This window comes from Mastomys coucha, unplaced genomic scaffold, assembly GCF_008632895.1.
Source record: "Mastomys coucha isolate ucsf_1 unplaced genomic scaffold, UCSF_Mcou_1 pScaffold20, whole genome shotgun sequence".
Lineage (NCBI taxonomy): Eukaryota > Metazoa > Chordata > Mammalia > Rodentia > Muridae > Mastomys > Mastomys coucha.
The window spans coordinates 69,752,467-69,764,460 of NW_022196903.1; positions in this window are offsets into that span (position 1 = coordinate 69,752,467).

The following is an 11,994-nucleotide window of genomic DNA, read 5'->3' on the forward strand; positions in this document are numbered from 1 at the left end:
CCTCTATTCCACCATCAGTCCTTTCTGGTATCAGTACATGTTTCCATGGAAGCCCACTGTGGAAAACACAGCATCCTTTATGATGATATATATATATATATATATATATATATATATATATATATGTGTGTGTGTGTGTGTGTGTATACATATATACATATATATACATATATATATGTGTGTGTGTGTATACATATATATATATGTGTATATACATATATATTAATTAGTTAGCCAGACTTTGATACACAGTTAAAATGAAAGTATTAAAGTTTTTATTCAAAAACAAATATTTTCACCTTCAAGCAATCAATTTATATAAGTAAGCTAAAAGAACAGTATTATACAATGTGTATAAGTATGTGCACAAACTACCCCCTACCCCATTTCAGCAAATGTGAAGACAGGGAAACAAATGACTAAAACACTGTTGAGGAGAAGAGAAATGCTGGTGTTAGGGGTCCCAGAGTGTATAGATGAATCATCTGGGAATATGAGACAACAGCTACACAGGTTTTGATGTGTCAAAATGTTTGTGTAGCAAATACTAGAGAAAATAGGAGTTTTATTTCTAATTATGTGCATGCAGTGGAGAACATACAGAATCCAGAAGAAAGTGTAATCACCTTGGATCAGGAATTAAAGGCAGACTGTGAGCATTGTGGTATAGATGCTAGGCTCTGAATCTGAATGCTGTACAAGACCAGCATTCACTCTTAAGTATGGAGACACCTCTCCAGATCCCCTGTAAAAACTATTAGATAAAGTCTGCATGACTTTTATTGAACAGTACATATAAAATATTAACAAGACAGAACATTCACTATTAACTTAAGGTATACTTGTATGCCATGTGAAGATTATTGGCTATTAACTTATTACTCTTGTATTAAGAAATGAAGCAATCTCACTATTTTCTGTATCATACTGTATTCTTGCAAAAGGCTGGCTAGTTTGAGGGAACAAGTTAGTAATTAGTGGCTCAGAATAGTAAACAAGTTAGGCCTAAGGAGAACTAGAACTTTGCTCTGGTCTAATTCTGCAGTGGTTGACAGATTACTACTTTTTAGCTTTCACTACAGCAAATATTTCTGAAAAAAATTTGAAGAACTTAATAGAGAAATGTTAGAAACAAAACACAAAACAAAAACAAAACTAATGAAAATTTCCAAAATGAATGCTTTAACCATGTATTTTTTGAAAAGTGCAACAATTTTAACAAAAATGTCTTCAAACTATAGCCTCCTCTTTTATTCACTTTTGCCACAATTTCATTGCAAAAGAAAACTTAGATTCCATCATTTAGAAAGAAGCTGTATTTAAACTTGCAAGGACTTCTGTCTAGACTGCAGTTCCATGTCTCCTTCCTCCAATGGATGTTTTTCAAGTGGTCCTGTTGCTTTTGTTTTGTTTTCTTTTGTTTTGTTTTCTTCTGTTTTGTTTCGTTTCTAATCTTCATTGTTGATCGAGTTTCTAACTGCCCTACAACATTCTACAAACTTCAGAGCATTATTTCCTGTCACAGACCTGGCTGCTTTAAATGTTCATCATTCTGAAAGAAAGGAGGCTTGCTTAGTCATATTTGGGTACCATTTTTGATGGTTAAAGGTTTAACTCACCGTAAATTGTATGAAGAAGCAACTGTTCTTAGTTGTTCCTTGCCATATTGGTAAGTATGGTACACAAACTTATGCCTGTATCATCTGCACCACCACCCCTGCCACTTCAATAGCTTTACAGTATAACTAGTCTGCTGACGTATGGATGCTGTCCCAAACCAGAGATATTGTGACTGCATGGTTAGGACTAAAGTAATACAAGTATTCCTCAAATGTCAAATAACTATCCTTAAATCATAAGCCACATATTAACAAAATACATTTTATATACTTTTATTGCCTTTTTTTCACTCTTAGGCTGTATTTCACATCTCAAAAAATTAACCATGTAAAGCCATGAGCAAGAGTAGAGCAAATAACTTAACCACAATACTAGTGACCAGAGCCTATACCTAGTTCCAAATAATGTATCTCCTCCACTTTGTGCCCCCCACTAGTGTCTTTTTGTCCCTAGCTTGAGGTCATCTTCATTGTTTATGTGTTCTAGATATTTTATAGAATCATATATTGTGCAACCTCTGGTGTACAGCTTCTTTCACATAGCACAGTGATCTTGAGACTTATATTAATCACTTCATCATTTTAACAGTATATTATTCTTATGAATGAGTATTACTAATATTGTTTAAATTGATGGAGTATTTTGTTTATGCATATTTATGGTGATAGAAGTTGGGACTGTTTATTGATTTTTTTTTATTTTATTAACATTGGTGTTTGACTATTGTATGAGTGTGCACTATGCACATGCCAGGTGCCTGTGGAGGAGAGTTCATCAAATCCCATGGAACTCAAGTTAAAGAAGGATGTGAGCAACCCCTTAAGTCCTCTGGAAGAGCAGCTAATGCTCTTAAACTCTGAGTGTTCTATATACACATAGAGCTGTTTGTAACTTTAATTGATGTAAGTCATCATACTAAAATTAAGTGTACATGGAATTTGTGTTCATGCTGTGGTCAATCCTTTTGTTAATTTACTAGTAATGAAACTAGTGTGTCATTAATTAATCTTATATTTCACTGTCTGAGTAGCCACCTGGCTCCTACATTGGTTGAATCACTATGCATTCCACTAGCAATCTAGAAATTATTGATGTTTTACTTCCTTACTAACTCTTGTGGGTTTTCTGTTACCTAGATTGTTCTTTGGAAGTGGTGCTTTGTGATGTTTGAAATTACATTTTCCCATGGAGTAAAAATGTTGAATATATTATTTGTCCTTCTCGATTATTTGTATATCATCTTTAGAGAAATGCTTATATGATCTATTTATCCACTATTTAATTATTTTTTACTTTGTATTGTTTTATTTTGTATATTATATGTTAGGTAATTTGAATATATTTTAGTTCTCTGTTTACTTTCTGAATAGGATGCCAAATAAACAGAGCAATAATTAATAAATGAGACATCATGAAGCTAAAATACTGGAAAGACAGAGTAGGATTCTACTTTCCAGGATCATGGCAGCCCACAGGTAGGTGAAAATCTTTAATTTTTTGCAAGTTTTGTCCTTTTTAAGATTTATTTATTTATTATGTATACAGCATTTTTCCTGCATCTATGTCTGCCATCCTGAAGAGGGTACCATATCACATTATAGATGATTATGTGCCACCATGTAGTTTGGAATTGAGCTCAGAACCTATGAGAGGAGACCAGTGCTCTTAGCCTCTGAGCCATTTCTCTAGCCCCCTTTCAAATCTTTTCTATGTGTTCCATATACCCTTTTGTCAAAATTATTATATAGCCTAGGCCTCCCTTGAACTTGCCACCCTCCTGCCTCAGCATCTCAGGGACTGGACCTCAAGTGACAACTATAACAAGAACCCCATCCAGTCAATACACAAAGCATTTTATTTTAATGAAGCCCATTTATTTTTTTAAATTTCAGTGTCAGAGTCACATGTAAGAATTTTTTGCCAAATCCATAATTATCGAGATATGTGCCTCTGTTTTATCCTACAAGAGGAATTATTTGGCCTCATGTATATGTAGGTAACTTTTTCTGTGGAATGTGATAAGAATCTAACTTCAGTTAATGTTTCTGAGACTAAATGTTTCAACATACACATGTAAACAAGATCATGATGGCATTGTCTTTCTGCTTCTGTGTTGTTTATATTCATATAGTGATTTATCATTCTCTTCACATTGTAAATGGTAGTACAATTGTATGACAGATAGTATCCGAACTTGAATTCTTTTATTTTGATCGTTTTATAGAGGTTTATGCAAAATAAGTTGGTCAGTTAATTTAACAGAGATAAGGAGCAAATATAGACTCTTCTAATTTCTCCTTTTCTCCAAAAATTTTAACTCACGTACCTTATTCTTTTTCTCTCTCTCTCTGTCTCTCTCTGTTTCTCTCTTTCTTTCTCCCTCTCTCTCCTTCTCTCTCTGTGTGTGTATCTTCTATCTCTCTACCTCCTCACTTCCTCTTTCCCTCCTTCCCATCCTCATCTCACCTCTTCCCTCCTCTCCTCCTTCTCTCCCTTACTTTTTTACTCCTTTTCTTTTTATTTTAGAAACATAATGTGCATCTTCACAAAATTCATATCCTTCTTCCCCAGTTCAGGGTTCTATGTATCTTCAATTAATTTGAGAGAATTGATTGAGACACATATTTCAAACAACTATTTCTGCTCTGAATTGCTGAAACTTTTATTAAGGAAGATGAATTAATATGACACCATGGCATGCTACCCTTAAGCAGCTACTTTATGCTAAGTGTTAGAGATTCAGCAGAATTTTTTCATTCTACTACAAGGAAAGTGCCCATCATTTATCATAATCAATATGGGAGAGAGAAAAAGAGATAGATAGATAGATAGATAGATAGATAGATAGATAGATAGATAGATAGACAGACAGATAGATAGACAGATGGGGGGGCAGGAGATCCACTGATATTTGATTACCTTGACCCTGCAATATCCCTCAGAAGTCATTTATTTCCAAAGGATACTTTGAATCTTATAACACCAAAAGTTAAGTAAGAGTCTCTCACATGCAAAAACAATTAGAATCTATTCAAATTTAATCTAAAATTTAGTTAATTGAAAATGCCTCCCAATTATTTTATATAAAATACATTTCAAATGTCAGTCACTAGATTTTGATACTAACAATATTCTGCCTATTTTTATGATAAATATAACTTGACTGTATTTCTATTTCCTGTTTCAAGGGAGAAATACATTTGCATAAATGTATGTATTTTACACCTATTAAATTAAAAACTCTGAAGTAAAGGTTTTCCAAGCAAATCACTGAGAAGTAAAGTTCATAAAATCTATGAATTCCAAAAGAGATAGATTTTAGTAAGACTAAGATAATTGAAGAAAGTGTTCCTCTGGAGGGTATTTTTTAGACTACATTCTGACATTCACCTGAATTTCTATGATAATAATTACCAAGCAGAATTGGTCTACCTTGCTTGATGGATAGCCCTACAAATATCTTACGACACTCTCATAACTATGGGCTATGTAAAAGCGTGTTCATTTGGAATAGAATATAAACATCCCGGACTGTGTCAGTCCGTAGAGGCTGTGGAAGGCTAAGAAACTGAAAAAAGGGAACACTGACTTATTTCCACGTTAAATAGCACACCAGTGCTGTCTGGGATCCAACTCTGGAAATATAGAAGTAATTGAAGCCAGCGACCCTTGGGAATCCTTGTATATAGGTGTGCATACAGAGATTTCCTTTGGCTGCCATTTATTTTTAATATTTCTTGAATCAACTACAAATAAATAATCATGCTGGGATTTGAGGAGTGTATATTTACACCTGCTGTGCCTTTGCATCTAGTATTGAAGGTATGCATCTTAGAAGACCCACCGCTTGCCAATTGGACTGTGGAGCAGAGGGTCTAGCTGTGGAGTTTTTTCTCTCAGTAGCAATCTCCTTCTCCTGATCTAAAAGAGAAGTGTAGAATTGGCAAGCTGCTCAAGCCTCTGATTTTTGGGTTGCTCATCTGTGAAATAAGAAAGTCCAACAACATGCTTTCTAAGGTTGGGTTAGTTGGCTTTTGTGTTGCTCTGACTATAATATCCCAGAAAAGCAACTGATAACAAGTGAGTTTTACTTTGACTGAGGGCATCAAGAGACTATTCCATCATAGCAGGGATGAGCAAGTAAGGTGGTTCTGTGCATAAGGTGAGAGTGTAGGTAAACAGTATAGATTTTGAATGTTTTTAACTTTTATCATTATAAGGAGATGTATGCAAGATTAAAATGGTCAGAGAACTTAACAGAGGCAAATATCAAATTCATTCACCCGAATTTCTCCTTTCATTTGGGTATCAGTATTTAAGTTACATCTTGTTTTCTCTCTGTCTTTGTCTCTGTCTCTGTCTCTCTCTCTTTCTGTCTCTCTCTGTTTCTTTCTCTATCTCTCCTTCCCTTTCCATTCATTCCTTTTTTCTTTCTTTTTTCCTTCTTTTCTTCCTTCCTATTTGTTTCTCAAATTTGATGTGCTTCCCCATGGAATTCACACACTTCTTCATTAGCTCTGGGCCTATATCTTTGTCAATCATTTAAAGAGATGACTAAGAAATAAGCTACAGGCCAGATCTGCAATCTGCTATAACCTTAATACCAGTCTTGCTAATTATTTTAGTCTGCCTATTCTTACCCAGTAAAATATGTACAGCCTTTAAAACAGCATCATAAACTGGAAACCAGGCATTCAAATCAGAAGCCCATGGGACAAATTTCAAGTACTAACAATTAATGAAAGCCTTAGATTATGCCTTTGTATTGAAAAAGAGCTGAAGCTCCTGCCTTAAATCATGAAATATTATTTGGGATACTTTTCAAAGAAAAATAAGAGTGGACTACCTTTTTAAAAAAAAGTAATTACCCAACCTCTGTGTCTTAGTCAGGGTTTCTATTCCTGCACAAACATCATGACCTAGAAGCAAGTTGGGGAGGAAAGGGTTTATTGAGCTTACTTCCACATTGCTATTATCACCAAAGGAAGTCAGGACTGGAACTCAAGCAGGTCAGAAAACAGGAGCTGATGCAGAGGCCATGGAGTGATATTCCTTACTGGCTTGCCTCCCCTGGCTTGCTCAGCCTGCTCTCTTATAGAACCCAAGACTTCCAGCCCAGGGATGGCACCACCCACAAGGGACCCTACCCCCTTGATCACTAATTGAGAAAATGCCCCACAGCTGGATCTCATGGAGGCACTTCCCCAACTGAAGCTCCCTTCTCTGTGATAACTCCAGCCTGTGTCAAGTTGACACACAAAACCAGCCGGTACACTCTGCATCAGAACTGTCTATAATGATATATAGCTATCTAAGTTACTGAATTATGACTGATATAAGCTAGATACTGACAGAATGGAATTAAAATTAAGTTTTACTAGCTACATGTGGGGATGACTTAAGAGTTTTACCAGGACAGAAAAGTCTACTATCGCTCCCTTTCTCTCCTCATTTCCCATTATGTGTGTGTGTGTGTGTGTGTGTGTGTGTGTGTGTGTGCATGTTTGTATGTGTGTGAGAGAGAGAGAATGATTTGTGTAATTGATACTATGAAACTCAGATGTTTATGTCCAGATACTTACTTCAATCACTCTTTTGCTCTAATATGTCAAACAGTCTCCAACTTGCCAGTGGAGATAATTGTTTATGCTAGACAGAACAGACACCATTGGGCCCAACTCTCTGAATCCTCTAGAACTGAGATTACAGGCATACATAGTTTTTTAGTTATAATGTGTGTTATGGAGATCCAAGGGTGAACATTCACTGAGCAGTTTTCTTTCTCAAGCCTCCAAATGACTCATAAGAAGAGCTAGATAAGTTGCACTCTCTCAACCACAGTTTTTCATACCAAACTGATACAGACCAAGCTATGTGGGTCAATAGCCAGTGTTGTCAGTGTTGTTTAAATGCTCCATGTACCATGGACTGCAACAATGACTTGATTTTGTAAACCATACACTACATAATGTTTAGCCTCATACAATATACCACCTAGTAGGAAATAGAGAGTTGCCTATGTAAAACATCATAGTATCAAAATAGTCCTTGACACAAAAGTGCAAGATGCTACTGGAATAGTGGCAAGCATATTAGAACTGTTTAAAAAATAAGAAACAATGGCCATGGTTTTAGCCATAAGCACTTAGTGATTTTTCATGAATTAAAGAATGATTGAAGAAGATTGTTTTCATAGTGTTAAGTATATTGACAAGAATATTTAAAAGTTGAGGAGGGTGCCTAACTTTCTGAAATGAAAATGAAGCTGAACTAACAAATCATTGATTGAACACCACACTATCAATAGAGCATATTGATGAGGATGTTATTGTATTTCGCTGCTAGGAACTGGAGTTTAAAATCTATAAGACACTAACCAAGACCTTGGGAGTAGAAAGAGTCATCTCTATAGTGCAAGCATCTAATATGCTGGTAATATGCTGGACTTGGTGCTGGAGAAGGCAGTCAAACCAGGAATAGCATTTTATCAGTTACTCTCAAGCTCAGCTTCACCTTAGAGCTGCCTGTAGGCTTCCTAACTAAGAAATTCACAAAATAAAAAATAAAAAATAAAAGCAAATTTGCTGAGGCAACTCTAGCAGCTAATTAAATCAGGATTCTTTGTAAGCATCCATTTTTATTTAAAGTTCCATGTGCCATTCCAATGTGCAACCAAATCTGAGCACCACTATTGGAGCTGATCTGTAAGAATGCAGAATGACAAATACGAGGCAGATTAGAAATTTAAATGCATTCTGCCTCAGGTAGAAACTCATAAGCTGAAATGCAAGGCTAAACAATTGCCCAAGTTGTTGATACTCCTGTGTGCCTTGGCACAAACACCTTGGATTGACATTATAACTAGGCTACAAAAAGACCCACTAACAAAAACAAAAACATCACAGGCTAAACTAGAATCAGGAGAAGAACAAAAAAAATGAACATAAACAATATATCACAAGGCCAGGGAGATAGTCTGTAACTGTAACTTACATAGATTCAAAACCCAACTGTCCATATAAAATGCAGGTTCAGTAACAAATATCCATAACTCCAGTGCTTGAGAGAATGGTGATGCTTGAGTCTCACTAACCAGCCAACCTACCCAAAATAGCATGTTCTGGCTTCAGTGAAAGAGAAAGTGTACTAGTGAAAGAAAATATTAAAGTTAGATGATGCTGTTTACATTACCTCCAAAATTATTAGTTGTTCTTGTGGTCATTAGAATGTGTTAATCTCATGTGTAAGTTGGCAAATTAGTGCCAAGATATTTGTTCAATCAGTACTATACTCATAGCTGTTAAAGAAAAACTTTAGATAATATTGAAGTCATCAGACTTGAGGAAAAGTTCACTAATTATTCATCATAATGTGGCTGGAAAACACGTATTTTGTCTTAAGATATAACAAACAATAAAATGTAGATTCCATCAAGAAAGGTGATATTCTCCCAACCCCCCCGACCACTCCAGCTCTAATGTGAGCTCTTCACTCAATCCAGACTGCCAGTCTATCCTTGAGATTTCCATCTTGCCAAACACACACAATTTTGTAAAACAGTATCTAAAAAGAAATCTCTTTCCATATACACAAGCAAAGACAGAAGTAGCACAATGGGACATTGAATATCTGTCACACTCCTGGCTGTTTCCTAGTTCTATATGCATGCATGATCCTTTCCAATCTGAAAGAGAATTAGGAGTGGAAATTGACTGAAAAAGAGAATGTGAGCTGCCTGCATATGGTGATTTTTTTCTTGTTTCCCCAAATCCTGCCATTGCATAAATCCAAACTTGACTTACTCGTAAAGACTATTTCACAAAAAGTCTTTTAAAAGATGCTAACACTAAAGAAAGTTATTCTTCATTGAAGACAAAAAGAATGGAAAAGTCTCGGGGATACTTTAACCTGAACAGATAGGCTGTAAGGTGAGTGGCAGACATGGATGATGTCAAAAGGGAGAATGTAAAGTATATCACTACTTGAACATTAAAGCCTTCCTGGTTTAGACTTTGTTTTATCACACATTAAAAGACAATACCAGTTAGCTTCATAGACTTGTGGGTATGCTAATCTAGGCTGGTATATCTGGCCTTTTAGAGTCTCTAGAGCATCTGTCCTCACACTTTGCTTTCAGGTTTCCAATGTTGTTATTCTATTTGGGTGCCTTTTTTTTGTCACTTAACTATTTAACTTTCAGCTTTTAATATCTTTATTCTGTATATTTAGTATCTTGGTTATAATGTGTCAGGATTACATTTCTGGTCTAATCTATTTGATGTTCTATATGTTTACTGTACCTTGATAGGCATCTCCTTCTTTAGGTTTAATTAAAAGATTTTCTGGGTTGTTGAGCATCTTGTCTCTTCTTTCTTTGATTCCTATTCTTATTACTACTATATTTGGACTTTTTATAGTGTACCAGATTTCATAGATATTTTCTGCCAGGACATTGTTTTTAGATTTAATATTTTCATTGAGTAAGATACCCATTAATGCTAAGAAAAGATAGAGAAGTGGAACAATATTTTCATCAAAGGAAAAACCCACTAAAATGACATTTTAATTATTGACACTTGCCAAAACACTAGGATACCCAAGTGTTTAAAAGAAATTGTACTCAAGCTTAATTCACATAGTTGACCTTCACACACTGATAGTGGGGGAAATCAATACATAAGTCTCACCAACAGAATACCATCCAGTCAAAAAGGCTGGAGCTAACTGAAGTTATAAAACAAATGGTCCTAAAAGATATTTACAGAGCATTTAAGCCAAACATGTAAAAAAACAATCACCCTTTTCTAAGTACCTTTTATATCTTTGGCCAAATTTTTCCATATATGTCTCCACATAACAACAAATTTTAAAGAACTTGAAATAACACCCTAAATCTCTTCTTGCCACAATAGACTAAAGCTGTTTACCAACAACAGAAACAACAAAAAGGATATAATATCATGAAAATTGCAAACAGCTCACCATTGAACGAAAAAAAAATGAGCAAGATAGAAATTAAAGACTTTCTAGAATTGCATGACATTGAATTACATCATTCCAAACTTACGAGATAAAATGAAGAATAGATAATCTAAGAGACAACTTCCTAATACTAAGTGCCTATATTGAAATAATTTTACAAACCTGTATTCCACAAAATTGAAAATTTAAAAGAAATGGATCCATTTCTAGATGAATACCACTTAACAAAGGTAAATCAAGGAAAGATAAGCAATATAAACAAACTTATAAACCTTACTGAAATAGAAGCAACAACTAAAAAAAATTTAACAACCAAAAGCAAGAACAATAAAACAAAACAAAACAAAAAAAACAAATTAAAAAAAAGCAATATAAAACAAATACAACAAAAATGCCAAAAACAAAACAAAACAAACAAACAAAAAATCACAACCAGATGGTTTTATTTCAGAATTGTACCCGGCATTCAATAAACAGTTAATTTCAATACTCCTCAAATTATTCTACTAAAGAGAAACCAAAGGAACTTTGGTGAATTCATTCTATGGGGTCATACCTTCATTCTCAAAACTGCATAAGACTTCAAAAAAATAAATAAAATTGGAGACTAATTTCCCCCAAGTGCATAGTAGATCCAGTGGAGAGGGAAGAAGGGAGGATTAGAAGGATTGGAAACTATATTTATGCTGTATTGTATGAGAGAAGAACCTATTTTAAATAATAATAAATAATATACTTGCAAATCAAATTCAAGAACTCAAAGAAAATACCTCCCAATTGTTCAAGTAGGTTTTATATCAGATGTTTCCACCATGTAAACAAAATGAAAGCAAAAAATTCATAAGACCATCTCATCAGATGCAGAATAAGCCCTTTGACAAAATTTAATACCTCCTCATGATATAAGTCCTAGAGAGATTAGACATACAAGGGTTACCTTAAATATAATAAAGACAATTTACTACAGCCAAATATCATTTTTAATCAAGAGAAACTCAAAGTAATTCCTCTAAAATTGACAACACTACAAGACTGTATATTCTCTCTATACCTGTTCAAGAGAATATGTGCCTTTTTACATGGAACATTAAATAAATGAAGGAGATCAAGGGGGGTACAATGAGAAAGGAAGAACTGAAGAATCTTTATTTGTAGATGATACGATTGTATACATAAGTGGCCATGAAAATTTCACTGGGTAGTGACTACAGCTGATAGACACTTTCACGAAGGAAGCTGGATACAAATTAACTAACAAAAATCAGTTTTCCTACTATATACAAATAACAAACAAAGGGACTGAGCAAAAAATCATGGAAATAAGACCTTTCCCAATAGCCTTAAATAATGTAGAATTTCATGGGTGTAACTTTATCGAAGCAAATGAAAGAT